Below are 12,439 nucleotides of genomic sequence, written 5' to 3'. Positions count from 1 at the left end.
TTATGTTTGTGTGAATTTAAGACTCATCTGCCTTTGTACAAATATTTAACAATGCCTAATCTTGAATTTTATATCCTCCTAGCTGTCATCTTTATTAATTCGCTTCCATCTAAATGGCATAGTACCGTGGTTTAATGGTAATTCTGTAAAGGCTAGTCCCCATAATTAACTAGGGATACTAAACTATATTAATCTGCCCATTGTACTAGAAGTGATTAAAGCAGCTTAAACAGAGCGAGCATTCTTCTGCTCCTGGAAGGACGGTGTGCGGAGTACCGTGTATTTCCTCAAGTGTCATAGGAGCCTTTGCAGAGCAGGTTATTTCTTAGCCTTTGTTAATACTTGTGTTCTTAGAATCCTGATAATGCACATAAAAGCTACACTTAATATATTTGCCTTTACAAAGGTAATAAAACTCTTAAAATGTAGTAAGATAATGGCTATGTAGGAGCAGCATTGGGAGACTTTGCTACAGGCAAGGTATGTATCCCACCTGCCTTCCTGACTCCTGAAAGCAGCTAAGCATTATCTCATCTTAATAAAGTTTCCTTGATCTTGAATAGGTTCAGTAAAAGTATTTCGTATTGGGGCAGAGATTAAGGTGACTTCCAGCTCTGAGTTTTGAGGCCGATTCTTAGAGGATGTGGAGGAAGAGGGAGGGCAGATGGATGTAAACCTAAAGACAAGGTAAGGAGAGCGGTGAGCTCTTTAGCTGCAACTTGTAATTATTCTCGGCATTTCAGGCTGAAGAACTGCAGGAGCGAATGACAGTGTTGTGTTAATACATTCCAGCAGGATCTCTGGTTCCTTTCCGTGGAAGAGTAATCCTGATAAGAGCGAGTGATAATAGGTCGGAGCCTTTCAGAATTAGTTTGAGGTGATAACAGCAGGGTGGTTACAGCGTGGCTAGCAGAGGGAATGGCTGTGTATAGAAAGCATTTACTCATGAAATCAGTAAGTCAAATGAAGACCTTTTATGAGAGAGGATGTTAAAATACCAGTGTTTTGAACTTCGTACAGGTTACGTGCTAGCAGCTAAGCTCAGCTAGTTGTACGTTTAATTACACAGTTCAGTACTTCCTCACAGAAATGGAGTTTTTCCCTCAAATGGATGATTTGCCTGAATGCTGAAATGAGAGAAGATGGGAATATCTGTTGAAAAGGAGGTGGGGTTTATGTGTCAGTAGATTGCAGTAGATGTTGAAAATGGTGCTGTCTCTGATCGTTTTGTGCTGTGCCAGTGACGTACTTCTTTTTCTTTTAAGGTCACCAGCTATCCCAAATGCAACACATGCTATTTATTTAGTCCGATATATTCCTGAAAGGAACCCTTTAGAAAGGCTATCAGTTTAACTGGTTTTTGTTTTTGTTTTCTAACTGCGGAAACTGGGCAGACACCCTTGGTTTGCTCACCAGAGCAATACTGAGCTTCATGCTGGCTTACTGTGCAAACGCCTCTTCACCAGAGATCTAGCTGGCCATCTCTTTGGTTGGAACTCAGCTTGAAGCCCACTGACTCAACCTGAGTGTAAACGCTCCGGTGCCAGAAAATCCCTGCTCCATCGGGAGAGCAGGAGACCCACAGTGCAAGGGCAGCGCTCAAAACATCCAGGTCTTCCTCTTCATAACAAGTTGCCATGAAGTCATAAGGCAGTTCTGAAAAGAAATAATCCTCACCCTACATGGGAAAAATTCCCTGTAGTTAAAAGCCTACTAGATTACTTCTCGTAGAGCTGTGATGTAAGAATCTTCCATGTAGTCATGTGCATCAGCTGAGATAATGCACTATTTTAACTTGGCAGCCTCTGAGAGGACATTCATGAAAGCTTTCATTAGGTGTTTATAGAAAATAGAAAGGAAAATCATGCCACAGAAGTTTGCCTGTACTTTCCGACAGCTTAGCGTTAGATGTTATTATGACTTTAAATCTCCTCTGTAACTACTTGTCTCCTCAGCTGCCAGACTTTTGGCAAGGTGTCTGCAGTTTGCTAAGAGTCCTCAGCAGCAGTAGGAGGCGAGAAATTGCAAGTGAAATGTCCTGAGCACCATAAAAATACAAATGTATTTTTAAAATGGTGATGGTGTATACTAGAGCACGCTTCTATGACATCTTTTTCAAGTTGCTGCAAGGCTAGGACTATGTAGAATTATACTTCTTTGTTACAGTGAGTGTTCTTGACTAAGTAGATTTCGAGTCTAGTTTATTGTATGCTTTCTTTTTCTTATTTTGTTTCCTCCTGCCCAAAAACCCTCCTCCATATTAATATTTTTATCAGCTCTTGAAGCATCTCCTGTGTTCTGGGGATAAAAAACAGGAAAGAGAACTGAGAATTTGGGGTAAAACAAAAGGAAAAGTGAGGGAAGGGGGAATATGGTTATCTGATGAAAAATGTTAATTCTTCTTGTGCTACTAGAGACTAGAGGGAGAACCTTGAAAATCAGCTCAGGTCTCGTGTACTGGATTGCATGTGCAAGCTCTGAAGCTCTTGGGGTGCCTGGCTGCAGAAACAAGTCGCGTCAAAGTCATGGTGGTCATGTGTGCTGGTAATACTTTTACTGACCCGTTATATAAAATACCCATTAACATATCTTACTCTTCAAAAATTAATGTGCTGAAGTGGAGGTAAAGGACTCAGAGTTTGAAGTGAGTGTGCTAGGGAGAAGACAAGCAGGATGGGACCCCTCTGCTCTAGAAACCACGGTATATCAAGGTCAGATCACTCGTTAAATTGTTAGCATGGAGGCTGGGAGTTGAAAGTCATATTTGGTGGCAGGCTGCAGAAAGCTTTTTATTTATTACAAGTATTTGCTTAACGCTACCTAGTGTGCAGTGGCGTGGAGGGTTTTTTCTAAAATACCCATGTTAGTAGTCTTGCGTCTTGGCAAACTATTAAAACTGTATTGAAGGCCTGGAATAAGATGAAATATTTTTTTTTCCTTTGTTTTACTCTTTTGCTTTTAAGCCAGTGAAGCTTCAGATTGTGGGACAGGCATGCTGGTGCCTATTTTCTGCTGTTTAAATACACTTGATTAAATGGAGAGCATTAAGCCATTTTTAAAGTTTCCCTAAACAATGGATGGATTTTTTCTGTGATGATTACGTGAGTCAGTTATAATAATCCCTTTCCACCGTGCAGTTTCGTTGCTGAAACTGAGCACCGAAGTTTTATTGGTGACTCCCTTATAAACAACCCAACTTCCAATTTGCAGAAGCAATTTTTCTCACTCTGTTCTGTTCGACTGCAGCCTGTATTTATTTCAGTAATGATGGGGATGTTGGAGATGAGCTGTCCAAAGGAATCACGTGGCTTTACTGGGACACCGGGATAATGGCACGCTCTGTTCTGCAGTTCGGACTCCTCGCGCAGACTCCCCTTTGTCTGCGCGGGGTCTCTGAAAGCTCGTTTTGACCTTTTCAGTGCAGGAGACCGCAGTTCTACAAGTTTCTCACATTAGCACTTGTACCAGGCTATTTCTGCATGTTGACGGAAAGAATTTGAGATGATGAATAGTCTATGCAATAATTGAAATGTGATTTAAAAGCACTGTATGGGCTACTGTTTCCTGCCCCGCTATTGCAGGGTTAGCAAAAAAAAAAAACTACTTCAAGATGTCCAACTTCTGCTTCTCATTTGTTCGGAGATGCTTGTACGTGTCTGTCAGACCCACATAATGAAATTTAACCCTCCCAGCCATACCGTAGTAGGTGGGTAGATAAACATAAAGCAGTTTCTCAGGAGGAGGAGAGAATAATGGGCAGCTTTTTGACTTTTGCAGGAAGTGAAAAAACGAAACCCAACAAAAACCAAAAAAAGATTGAGTCAGGACTTTTCTTCAGGCTCATAGTCTCTGTTCTCTTCTTTGTCCTTAAGTTTTATAGCATCCGTCCCTGTATTTTGGTAGTGTTTTCTTCAAAGAGAATGGTCATTAGGAGTAGTGAGTTTACTTGGATGAATTTCACAGCAATTTTTTATATATGCTTGTGCCAAAGTGTTAGGACAAAACACCTGCATGTGTGACATACCAATTGCAGCTTGTTGATAGGCAGAGTTGTAAAATAAATGTGTATATATATGATCAGCTGCCTTTGATGCCTGAGGTTTGTAGTACTATGTTTGCCAGAGATTTCCTTACATGGGAATTCAGTATTTGATAATTAACTTGTAGCTAGCAGCGCTATACAGTAACGTAACCCTGTGCTTTTCAGATTACCTGTTTCAAAATGAGTCAGCGTAATTCCTTTGTCCGCAGTTAGGACAACAGTTGTACAGGAATGTCGTGGTCTTTGCCTTGGCTGTTGCCTAAGCTGCGCTCGCAGTGGTCTTCTGCAGACCTGGAGTACGCAGAGCTCTTGGGGGGGCTTCAGTGGCAGATGAGGTAAGGGTTTGCCATGTTAACCTGTAGAAAGGAGCACAGTGCTGCTCTGGTCTAGCAAACTGTTTGATCAGAACCGACGTGAGCATGGACTGGGCTATGAGCTAAAAATGAGAGTGTAGTATGGTGGCTTTGAGACCACTGGCCTGATCGCTATGGAAATAGTGTTTCTTCCCGATTGTATTACAATTGTGTTAGTGGCTCGAGCTCTCCTTTTCCTCTGTTTTGTAGCTGTGCTAGTCAGTGGGTTGCTGGCACAGGGAATGCCCATCAGCACTGAGACCTGTCGGAGGTAAATAAGAGCATGGGAAACAGCCTTGGAAATAGGATGCTGTCCTCCAATGCAGTGAAATCAGGATGTGTCCGTGGTCTTGAATTTCCTTTTTATTGTTAATAGAAAGAGAGAGAGAGAGAGAAAGGAAAAAAATAAGCGGATATACCTACGAAATGGGGGAAATGCCTTGGACTTAATTCATACAAGAGGAAGAGAACCGAGAATTTGAGCATTGTCCCAGGAAGGCTGAGGTAGTAGCTACGTAGGCTACAATAAAATATTTACAAAGATGACTTAATTCTGCACAGTTGAGCTAGAAAGTAGCCCAAAATGCAGTGTTCTGATTCTCCTCTTACCAAAAGTGTCATGCTATATTGATCTATGTCAAATGGGCGTTTGGGTATAAATCTTATCAGATGTTTCATAGTTAGACCTAATCATATTTACTCTGCCATGCGTGGGCTGTATCACGTTCCTGGAATCAGAGCTGACTTGTCAAGCGAACTGTCCGTCTGACATTTCCTTTCAGAATGAAAAGTTGCTGCAGGTATCGCGGAGGCACAGGGACCCGTGGTGCTGGAAGGTCCCGCTCCCCAGCAGCTGGCCGAATTCAGACTAACTGCAGAAACGAAGTATCCTGTTGGTGTGGGGAGTAGTAGTTGCCTGTCTTCGTGACAAAGAGGAGCCTGCTAGATCTCAGTAGTTTAAAGTTCATCATAACATTTCCCTTTTGCAGTGGGAACTTCCTAGAGGTAGGGGTTTGAGCGATTCCTCCTCTCTGTGTTGCATATTTTCCCCCTCCCCACTTCTTTTGTCTTTGCCTAATCTTGAGCTATCGGTATTTTTCTAATTGTAGACTGTTTTGTCCTTACCGAGCTCTCTTGGCTGCTTTTCCTTTATTGCACAGAGGAAATCCTTGATCCCGAAAGCAAGCCCACAGGCCAAACTTGGAGGCCTTGCATTTGCCCGAGTTGCTTTTTTTTCCAGTAAGGCTCTTTTGTTAGAAACACTTCTGGGCTAGCTTCGGTCACTGCTAAGCTTACTGGCAAGTGGAAGGCAGGCAGTCCCCGCTTCCTCATGTTACCGAACAGATCCCTCGCCCCTTCCCTGGGGTCTGTTACACCTAGCGAAAAACCTGCATTTCAGCTGTCAAAAACAGCAATAGAGCCACACTGCAGAATTATTTCTTCATGCTTAAGAGACGTATGTTTGTTCAGGGGTTGTAAACAGTCGTGAAGATTTTGACAGGAGTGAAAAACGAATTTAAATTGCTGGCGCTGGGGGGGATGCAACTCGCTTTAGTTCTGCCTGCGGACTTTGCTGCAGCCTGTCAGTGCCCACCACTCTGCTGAGGAGTAAATCCACCCTGGTCTGTTATTTCTTGTGGTTGTGGCTGCTGGCACAGGTGGGGCACAAATTTGCCAATCTGTCTTGACACGCTGGCAAACTGAAGAGGAGGATACAGAAAGCGGTGTTTAGGTTACCTTACGTATTAGTTATCGCATCGTGAATGCATCAGGAGCCTCGCTCCGAGAGCTCACAGCCTGGTGGTATCTTATCAGCCGGAACAGTTTATGACTAACCAGAAATCTTTTCTCTGCAGGAAACTCTTGTATTCCTGTGATCAGCACAGTGGTTTAAGGTGTGGAAGACACTGGTGATAAAATGTGATTTTAACTATACTCTGATTCTAGAGTATGGATACTTTATAAACAAAGATTGAATAGACACAGACCTTTTGTGGGTTTGCTCCTTAAAGCGTAAAAGCTCCGTTCCTCCAAAGCAGTTGTGATTTCCGTGTGCCCGACGTGAACGGGGAATAGCAGAAGGGTCACGCAGAAATGTAAAGATGCTATGAGCTTGCATGAAACACTATAAAGAATTACCTTACCTGATCAGGTTCATTTCAGGAGGGTCATCACTGGTAGGATTTGTGGCTTTGAGCACTTTTTTCACAGATTTAACCTGTTAAGCAATATTTAAAATAATTTATAGCTGCAGAATAGGCAGGTCAGTGATAGGCAGGTTTGGGTTATTTGTCAGGAGCCTGATCTTTCTCTCTAGGAGAATATAAAACAGGTTTAAAGAAGCAAAGAGCGGGCAGTACCTGGGGAAAGAGGAAGCTGTACCAAACTTTTCTTTCCAACGAAAGTAACTTACCTATTTGCAGAAGTTCTGGACTCTCTCCTGCAGAATGGCTTAGAAACCAGGATGCGGATTAGGTTATAGACACAAGGGGAAACAGAAGACTTCTTTGCATGGCACTCGTTCTGTTCAGAGCCCCAACACACCTCCACGTTCCGAGAGCAGGCTGGATTGAAGTTCTTCAGTCAAGAGCAGTTAGACAGTCAGGGAAGATGGTGCTCTGAACTTGGCCTTACTTAAACTGGAAACTAGGCAGCACTGAGCTTGATGGCTTTATCTGTTTTACTCATTTCTCAATCCATCTAGAGTGAAAAAAAATTTATTATTTCTTTTAAGGCAGCAGTCTTTCAAGTGAATTTGCTGCTCTGTGATGTGGAAATAGACCACCAACATGAATAGCCTTGGATACACTGGTAAATGGAAGACTTTCAAGGATTTTATTTTTTCTTCACTTGTTTAGCTATGAGGTTGAAAATAACTGAAGTTCGTAATTGGTACTTTTGCATCGTGTAAAGTCCTTTGCGAGGACAGGAGATACCTTGTGAAAACACCCGACGACAGCCTCACTCGCTGTGTTAGACCTGTTTTGCGTCAGTATCCTGTGTCTTTGTTAATGGACTTTTGCGTTTGGGGCTTGGTGCAAGTACCAAAGGAGAGGTCCAAAGCTTATCCAAGGACATCTCAGCTTTAAAACTGGCCTTTATTTAGTGCAGTGGTTTTTGCAAGAGTAAATCATGCAGGAGCATGTGACCTGTAGCTGTGTAGCTTCAAATGTGTTTCATGTTGCTGTGAATATTACACAATTATATGTGGATTCTCCTAATGTATTAAAAGCACTGTAATTTTCTTTATAAAGGAATGCAAGCATGGCAGTTGCTTCTACTTGAAGTTGTTGAACTCTTGTGACATTATGCATGGCTTTTGTTTAAACACCTTGTGTGGTCAGGAACAAAACACAAATGAGCTTGCAGATGATTTTTATTGTGGTTCCAGTAACAGGCTGGAGCATCTTTCCAGGTGTATGTAATCGGGAGGCATAATTATCCAATGTTTTTCTGTATAGTAAGTCCTTTTGGTAATTCTTTTCACAAGCAACTGCTGTTGTTCAAAGGCCTGTATGCTGTTTCAAGTAGAGCGCAAGTCTAGAGCAGGACTTTAATACTAACCTTTCCTTATAATGAAAGACCCAAGTGTTAAGAGCGCAAAGGGTACAAGTTCTGCTATGCAGTGATTTTTACCTGTATCATCTAGACCACTGCTGCAGGTTCAAGGATACACACTCTTCCATCGCTCGGACGTTTGGGAAGTCTGGTGCTGCAATGACTGACTTCTAGCAAAGAGATTCTGCGGAGAGGATGTTGCTTGCAACGGGCAAGAAACATGACTTCATTCAAGAGCGCCGCTGCCGTTGTGTTACAGCCAGGCTTTAATGGAATCAGATGTTCACATTAAATTAATACGTTTTACATGGAGCCCATCAACTAACATTTAATTTGCTTCAATAAGAAGTCGGGACATGTGGGATCAAAATGGTCTGTGCTTGGGATAATCTGGAAGAATCCCTCTATTACAGCATCTTAAAAATACTCACTTAAACAAGAGGTAGCATTGGCAAATAAGCTAATTGCTTAATGCAGCCTTATATCTAATTTAGTGCTAAACTAAGACTGGATAGAGAAATGATCTCTTCAGCAAGGATTCTGAAAGCAGAAAGAATGGTGCATTGTTTCTTTTTTTTTTTTCTTAAAATAAAGAAGGCTTCATAGAGGTTTTTTAAAAAATGAAATTAATTTTGCATGGTGCAGTTCCTTTGAGCTGATGAAAACATGCAGATGGCTGTTTGTGTTTACAATCCCAAACTGCCTTCTTGTGTTGGGAATGGTTGAGTGAGGTTGCAGCTGTGGGTTCTTCTCTCGATTAAGAAACACCATTGCAAATGGTTACATAGAGAGATGCCGCACAGAATTTTACTGTCGTGAGGGTTTCGCTGCACCTGTCCAGAAGGTCTTGAACACGATGCTTTCTTATCCCAAACTACCACAGTATGTTTCTGTCAAACAGCATGCCCTGCCCAAATTTCTGTCTTGGCAGATTACAGGATTAGGCTGTGGATCCTTTTGTGTGGAAATATAAATTTGTACCTCTGATGGGCCGCTAAGTCAACTTGAATGAAATCAGTGTATAATGACCAGAGTTATAAACTGTAATGTTGATAGTTACTATCTAGGTGTTGGAGAGGGGATTAGCAGGCATGTTACTACAGACCCACGGTGAGAGGCGGCATGGAACAACCGTGAGTAACGCGAAATGATTAAATCGGTTAGGCTCGTGCATGTTGAGTGTTAAATCTCATGCCAGCACTGGTGAGCAGGGCAGTACGCCTTGCCATTTGGAGTTCCTGTAAACAACGTATGGGCGTCAAAAAGATCCCAACGTGCAAAAGAACAAGCAGTGCTGCCGCAAAGGAACGGGAGTACAAAGACGTGTCTCTAACCTGTGACGGCAGAGGACGAACCCTCCCGGGCAGCGCCAGAGGTGTAATTGCTTGGTCCTGCCGCAGCATGGGTGTTTTCTTCCATCTTCCTGCAGGTGTGGTACATCAGAGAATGCATCTTAGATCCAACTGATGAGCAAGGCTGCGTGCACCTCGTGCCAAAAATGGAATAGTGGTGTCTTAGCGTGCAAGAAAAAGCAATTTTGCTGTTCCCTGAAGTAGTGCTGCCAGTTCGTCTGTTTATGTTTTCAGGAATTGTTAGCTGTTAATATTTTTGTGAGCATTTTATAGTTGTCGTTCGAACTAACACTTTTGTTTACTGTAGTGGACTTCAGCACTCGAGAGCTGTTAGGTTTGCCTTTCTGTTACCGCTTTTCTCCCCACAAACTGATGGGAAGACACTCCAACGATAACGAAACGGAGTGAAAATCTTCAGAGTTGGTACCTGAGAGAATGGAGGGGGAAGAACTTAGACCACTGTAAATGTTTTCTGTTGCTCTCTTTCTGTTTGGCGGTTTTCTTCTCTGCGTGACTCGGTATAAAACTACCATGAAGAAGGGTCTTGTCTTCGTCAAGAGTTTTTCTTACGCAAAAAAATGTGTTGTCATTAAATGTTATCTAAGGAATATTTGCTTCCTTGAGGGAGGGATATTTTCAGTGAAAGTGCAGTTGATAACCATCAGGCATCGTTAAGTACCAACCGGTCTGCTTGTGCCTTTCTGCCTTGAGCAAAAACGTATTTAAAACAGTAGGTTTATATCTGGCATAGTTTGTAAGCACATTGTTGCCTAGATAATAGCATACTTGCATCTAAAAATCCTGGGTTTTTAAAAGAAAATCACTGAACAATTTTTGGAAAGGCAGACTTCTCTAACTTTCTGTTCTAAAGAGGTTTTGTGCATCTGGTGCAGTGGGCAATCCTCTTCGCTGGTCAGTATTCCTAAACTTGACTTGATACTGGGAGAGGAGAAAGGAAGACCTTAGTGTTCCTTGGCGCAGGTATTCAGCGAGTGGGAAGTGGTTTGAAGCTTGTTGTGTCAACATGGACTGTTCAGCTTAATTTCATGAACATTAAGGCTTGAAAATTTAGAGAAGCTTTTAAGGGACGTTACCCAGTTTTTGAGATTTCTCCAACAGCTTGCTTTGGTGTAGGAGAAGATGTTAGTATGGGTGAACTGGTAGCTACTCTTCCAATTTCAAAGGAAACGCACAAGTTTGTGGTGTGACTCAGCTTTACAAGAACAGTGCTTTGAGCAATGTTAATCCTAGCTGACTATTCATGTGTTTTGTTTGTCTAATATCCTTGTAATGTAGCTATTCCCGTTAAAGGAAGCCAGCATCCTTTGTTCTCCTCTAAGCTATGTAAGACATGACTGCAGAAGTAGTTTGGGGCCTGAAGCTGCGATGACTGAACGCTGCTGGAATGTAATGTGTCACATCTGGTAAAAGGCGAATAGATCCATAGCTTCGAAAATTCAGGCTAGCCCTCTCTTTGGGGAGTGGGTAGGTGGTGGTTGGAACTAAAACATCCTTGGAAGGTGAGAAATAAGGACAAAAGCTTGGCTAGATTTGAAATTCATATTGCTGATGTTTTGTTTTTTTGTCTTAAAGAAATATGAATACTATGAAATATGAAAAATAATATGAAACCCTGAAGTCTGGTGGAGTTAGATGGCAACATTTGCCTTTCTGGGTCAGAAAAAGGATTTTTGGATGTGTCTGGAAATCATAGCAACTGAGCCAAGAAATCAGTGTATTTGAGAGCAGCAGGCTCTAGCAGCTGGCTAGTTAATATCCTGCAGCAAATTTGTGAGGGCTGCGGGGTTTTTTTAGCCTGTAGCGTGTACAGCCATTTCCCTTCTGGGTATTACAGTCCTGGTCGTTCCTGCCGCTGCTTCCCCTGTGGTTATCCAGCAGAGGAGCTACCTGTCAGCTGGGCTCCCGCTGCGGAGGTGGATACTCCGGTGGCGTTTCCCTCTTCCTTGAGCTGAAGGGAGCGCCAGGCTTTGGGCGCTTTCATCGACAGTCTTTAGGCTGCGTGTGCAAGTGGCATCAGTGGTTCTGTTGGCTACGAAGTAGAGGGCATCCGCAGCCCCCTGGGATTAAGGCCTGTGGAAGACTAAGTCGTCTGCTTTTAGACGGTAACTGAAGAGAAAAATATTGATTAGTATAAATGACTGGGAGAATAATTGAGAGTGTGTTGAATATTAAAGACGTCAGAGGCAGAGTTAGCATCTTCTCAGTGGCATGCTGACTCCTTACCGCTGCGTTTGTTGGAGTGTGTGGTAGCGCCGCTGCCAAGGTCCCTTTTAAAGTCGCGTGTGTTACAGCGAATACAGGATGATCATATGAATGAGCAGTCTTTCTATTGTCTCACTTCCTTGGAAGTTTAAATGGCAAATTAATCCCCAGCTCCATTGTCATGCTCTACCTTCCTGCCCGTCTCCTTCCTCTCTTGGCTACAAATAGTCTCCCGAGGTTTAAGTGTGAGGAGAAAGTACGATTGGTGTTTTTAGCTGTTAAACGAGGTTAATCAGCTTGGTAGTGGGTGGGAGAAATGTCGTCTGATGTTAAGAACGTGATATTAATAGTTAGCAGGACCCTTGTTATCAGTCCAGTGTAAATTTCCATCTGTTAGGCATGAACTTTTTGGTTAAAAATTACCTGATTGTTTCATTGTTCCTACAATTAAGAGAAGCACAGAAATTGTGGGGAGGGTGTGTATGTGTGTAAGAGAAGGCATCCTTTTCCTCTTCTCTTGAAGACACCGTCTTGGGTTTGATGGAAGGGAATTAGGGCTGTAAATCACTGTTCTGCAAAATACACTTTAACTGGCACAAAGAAAAGAAATGGAACTACTGGAATTTCTGCAGGATGAGGAAGGTTAGTCTGAGCAGACTTTGAGATGTGTAATTTTGGCAGCTGCCCAGAATGGCTGAACTGCTGGGGAGGAATGCTAATCCTTTTTGCTAGCTTTTGGCATAGTCAGTAAAAATACGCAGATACGTTTTCCAAAAATACATCCCTCTGCAGAATGCACAGTGCACTGTGAGGATGCAAGTAATACAGCAGGGTAACCTGAATGCAGCCAGTATTCCTCATTTCAACGGTTAAAACCTTGAGAAGCAGCATATCAGTTTTTGCAATGTCTG

This window comes from Cariama cristata, unplaced genomic scaffold (assembly GCF_000690535.1).
Source record: "Cariama cristata isolate BGI_N322 unplaced genomic scaffold, ASM69053v1 scaffold15034, whole genome shotgun sequence".
NCBI lineage: Eukaryota > Metazoa > Chordata > Aves > Cariamiformes > Cariamidae > Cariama > Cariama cristata.
This window is presented reverse-complemented; position numbering follows the sequence as displayed.